The 4805-nt window shown below is 41.3% G+C and overlaps 1 protein-coding gene across 7 annotated transcripts in view; it reads left to right on the forward strand.

Moving 5' to 3' along the window:
- Positions 1-4805, forward strand: part of C6H5orf30 (chromosome 6 C5orf30 homolog) — a 16828-nt gene that overhangs the window by 624 nt on the left and 11399 nt on the right. The window contains exons 1-2 of one of the 7 annotated variants that reach the window (XM_029942670.1): positions 112-676; positions 1524-1590. The exons of 3 other annotated variants lie outside the window; for them this stretch is intronic. The gene's annotated coding sequence lies outside the window, so the exon portion shown is untranslated. Of the gene's footprint in view, positions 1-111; positions 1591-3205; positions 3329-4805 lie in introns of those variants that run through there. 3 more of the 7 variants (XM_029942668.1, XM_029942667.1, XM_029942666.1) reach the window with 3 other exon arrangements.

The following is a 4805-nucleotide window of genomic DNA, read 5'->3' on the forward strand; positions in this document are numbered from 1 at the left end:
CTGGGCGAGCCGGAGCGCCTCTCCCGCGGTGCGGCGGTGCGGAAGTCCTGGCGCGTTGGCGCGCACGCTGGTTCCTCCGCCGGCGTACCCGCACCGCGGGGCGGACGGCTTCGGGGCCCCATTGAGAAGTAGCTCTTTCCTCGGCCTGCTGCGTCTCTGGCGGCGCGCCCGGTGCGCCTGCCCGGGCTAGATAGCGCCTCCGGGCGAGCTCTGAAGGCCTTATCTCGCTGGCCCTCCTCGCCCCCGCAGCAGTCCCGGGGCTGAGGTCGCCCGAGGGCCCGCAGCCCGCGCCCGCTGCGCGTCCGCCGGCACAGCGAGGGTGGACGGGCCGGCAGTGCCGGGGGGCGCGCTTGTACGTTGGGGCTAGTTGCTGGCTAGAAGTGAAAGCGGCAGATTTGTTGTTGGGCGACGCCGCCCTCTCCCCACTTGTCGCGGGTGGACTTTTATAGGGCGGGTCATAAGCGGAGGAAAGGGGTTTCCAGGCGGGCGGCAGTCAGTCGCTGAGCAGGCGGCCCCATTGTGAAGCTGCCAAACTCTCTCTAGTGGTGGAATCTGCAAATCTGCCGGCAAGGAGATGGGAACATGAAGGGAATGATGGCCCCGTCCTTTTCCCCTTGCAAGTGTTCCACATCCTTAGGGTCTTCCTGCTTCTCCACCTACGTCAGTTTGCATCCGGGTGGGTTAGTGATTAGTGTCGAGCCGAGATGCTGGCAGTGATGAGTATGGTGGTGCATAGGTAAAACTGGGGCTGGAAACTTTTTAATCGAGGAAGAATGGCGGCAGAAGCACTTTATCTCATGCTTGCTACTCCTAGCCCCAAGTGCAATTCTTGCAAAACATTGCTGACGTTACCACACTCTTCATTTTACGTTGTTTTTCTCAGATGAGCCATCCTACAATTTAGAGTTGTTAGTTGCTCTGTGTGTTTTTTTAACCCTGTAGAGGAAGTTCCACTCTCAGGGAGATATGAACGATCTCTTCTCAAAGTTTGTTTTCCCAGTGATTTCACACTAAAGTGTTGGTAACTATTGGAGAAGCTTTGGGTACTTGATTAATTCAAGGCCATGATATATACGTACACAGTTATGTTTAATGAATAGTTCACAGATTTCAGTGTTTTCATCATGTAACTGTGTTTTATCATGAACTGTGTTTATTATAAACTTAATAAAATGACCAGGATGAAATACAAGGATTAAGGATTAATTAGACCTCTTGATTTGGTAAGAATGGTGTCTAGAACATGCTTCTGTGAACATTTTAGTTAATTGCAAATGAGACTGTTTAATAGTGGCTATTCCAGGATATAAGATACATCGAATATTTATTGACCTTGCATAATGGTCTGTGAATTTGTTTTCTTTGCCTGTATAACTTTGAACACTTTGGAAGGCTATTGTACACCCTTAAAAGCATGTAGTGTGGTGAGAGTGATAAAACTTGATTTGATATACAGTGTTTACATTTTCTTTGCTATTGCCGATTTATATCCTCTGGGGCAAGAATTACCTCTTTTCCTCCAGAGAGAACCCTTGATTTCATCACCCGCCTAACTGAAGAAGTTCCTGGTTTTAAGCTTTCATATGGAAGGTTAGCCAATTCCACTGTGTGCACCTGCCCCATTTCGATTATGCTTCCTAGGAGGCAAATTTCTTGTAAAGACTGCATGTAGACTTCCAGTTCCAGTTACCATCAGTCATGTTTGTAGTGAAACTCCATTTTTTTTGTCTCTAAAAGTAGAAGGGTGACTTCACATAATTAAGACAACACTGGTAATCTAGTTTTATTTTCTACTAGCAAAAACAGAGGGGTAAAATGAATGCTGCACTTGGAGGGGTTTGCTGTTGAAAGAACTGATACTAGCAAGAGAGACACATATTTGTCTTAACTGAACCAATTACGTGTTGTCTTACCACCTTAGTGAGATTAGTGATTTGTTGTAAGGTCAAGGATGGTTTCAGAACAGTCACAGCATACTCAGCAGCTCTAAAATTATTGATGATTCAGTTTTTATGACAAAATTACAAATGGAAAATAAGATTAAAGTAATCTCTAAGGAGAGCATGTAAGGGAGGCACAGCTAAGCATTTTGTTTTCGCTGTGTATTATGCTTTGGCAGCTAACCCATTTTATTTCTGCCCAGTGTTCTGTGACTTGGGAGATGTTTTGCTCCTTCTCTTTTTTGTTTTTAGAGTAATCTTTGAGACTGGTGGTTGCAAAATGTTTTCATTAATCTAAATGCAACCTTTAAAAATTGCTGTTTTTTTCCTCAAGTGCTTTTTAATAGCTACTCTTAGAAATACTACCTGTTTCCCTTTTTCTTTTTTTTTTTTTTTTGCCTTTGTGTTTTGGGATCTAGAATTAGAAGTCATAACTTCTACCAGTTTCGTTTGCTTAGAATTTATCTTTTCATAACATAATCTTTAATGATTAGTGGAATTTACTTATTTACTTAGCAGAATTTGCAAGGGCTATTTCCTTCATGTTTATAACCATATGGTTCGGAAGTGATAGGTGTTAATTTTTTTTTCTTAATTGCTGTTTTGTTAGTGGATCAGTGCTGAAGTCTGATACTTAGGGCTTTTTTGAGTGTAGAGATTTTGTGTAGGCTTGAACATTTCCATGTGGGAGATTTCTGTATTTGGGGGAAAAACACTCCTTCTCTGGGTTCCCAGGACCATTCAGGTTTCCCGTTCTGTGTATTAGATGTCTATATTTCCGTGTCTGTCTTTCCTTCTCGCCTGGTCTCCAGCTTCACTTTTTGTATTTGCCCCAGTGCCTGTACAATGCTGGGATATTATAAGACTCAAGAAATATTGTTGAATGACGGAATGAGTAAATGAGTAATTGGATGGTTCAGTGCATACACCCAAAGAAATGCTTTTCAGATCTGCATGGGAAGCCACTGTGCAAGCAGAAGGGGCTTTCTTTCCCTTCCCCTCCCCCCTTTAATCCATTGTCTTTTCATTGTTAAATAAAATATTACTTTTGAGTAGAATAATAACAATGTAACGGCCAAACTGGAACACTTTTGAGAGAGAAAGGACATGCTGTAAATAATCATGCCAGAGAACGGCTCTGAACAGAGACATAGGGCCACTCTACTTTTGAAGGACATTCTTCTTTACTTACCTGTTTTGCTATCACCTTGCCTGTGAAATTTGACACAGTTCCAGTTAATGTTTGCAAACTTTTCTATCTGCAGAAGATTCATTTGCAGTGGTGTGTTGAGTGTCTTTTGCTTAGTCACTCATGGCCTCCCTATCCAGAAGCCTGTGGGAAGTCCTTGGCCACGCTCAGTTTTCCCTGTTTTTACAGTGCTTACAGGGTAATGTCACAGGGTTTTCTGTTTGTTTCAGCTCTTCATAGCTGGAGGCATTATGTATCCTAGCCTCTGGGCTGTTTACTTCAGTTTGTCTTTCTACACAGCATTTAGTACATCTTGTAAGAATTTCACATGAGTTCTTTTCTTGCTTGCTGACTGTTTTTGAGAGGAGATGTATTGATACCTCATCAAGCCTTCATGTTCAAAACATTGGCCAGACTCAGTTGCAAATGTTAAAAGAGATTTATCGATTTTAAAAGTATTCTAAAAATGTTATTTCAATCTAAAACTTTATTCTGGATTTGAAAGCAGAGGAACCTTAAAGTGATTATCTCCTCTTGTCTTGGAGCTGAAGTGGAAATTTAGAAAATGGTTGGTAATTTCATAGTAAACAGTGTATTAACTCATCATTCCTATTATGCCAGTGTCTGGGCTTTGGAGTCAGACTGGTAGGCGTTCAGATTCTTGCTTGGACTCTCGAATAGTATTACTTGGTTGAATACTTTAAAATGGGAGTCGTATTTTCGTCATGAAGTAGCTATAAATTGCTTATATAAATCATTTGTCATAAAGAAGGTGTTCAAAGTCTGGTTTCTTTGTTCTTAAAAATCCAGTTCTTTGGGAACTTTCATATTCCATTCTTAATCATTTCTAGTAGGAGAAGAGGGTAAGCCCTTTCTAGAGTTTTGTTTTGTTTTGTTTGTTTTTTAAATAGTTTCCTTCATAGGCAGTCTCTTTAAAGAAGTTATTTTCTTATGCTAGTGTCTGGTCTCATTCTTTTATTTCTTCCCCTTCTTCATCATCTTGATCCTCCTCCCCTTAGCCCCTGTGCACAGAGAGCAGGTGGTACACACACCACAGAAAGCAAAGTCAGAAATGAGTAAAAAAATGAGACCGGAAGGAGCTGCCGCACCGTGGTGTTGCCGGGTGCCTTCCTTGGACTCTGTGTTTGTATTCTATTTTTGGCTTGGCACTGCCATATTAGGGATAATCAGTTACTACACTTTGTTTACTATGAAATTACCAGCCATTTCCTAGACATCAGCTCCAGGGCACGAGTTGGATAATTACCTTAAGGCTCCTCTGTTTTCCAATCCAGACTGAAGTTTTAGGTTGATTTTTCTTTTGTTGTTGAAAAAATGTTGGAAAATATATTTCTTCAGTGCATTTACAAGTTTGAAAAGAAGCATGTATCACCAAGTACGTGATGCAAATTGTATGAAAGTTTGAGTTTTGCAAACTATTTTTTATTTAGAATTAAAACAAATCCAGATTTTTCCAATGTTCCAATGTTCCTCCTGAGTTTTCAATCTAAAATTTCTAAAAGTCTAAATGATATTTATCTCACCTTGTGATAGATGTAGCCCTGAAATATTCAGCGGAAATAAATACCTGTATTTGATATCCAACCATATAACCCTCAGGTATTGGTTGATAACGTGTTTTTCCTGCCTTACAATTTATGATTTTAAAGTATCCT

The sequence above is a fragment of the Suricata suricatta genome, chromosome 6 (genome assembly GCF_006229205.1).
Source record: "Suricata suricatta isolate VVHF042 chromosome 6, meerkat_22Aug2017_6uvM2_HiC, whole genome shotgun sequence".
NCBI classification, from domain to species: domain Eukaryota; kingdom Metazoa; phylum Chordata; class Mammalia; order Carnivora; family Herpestidae; genus Suricata; species Suricata suricatta.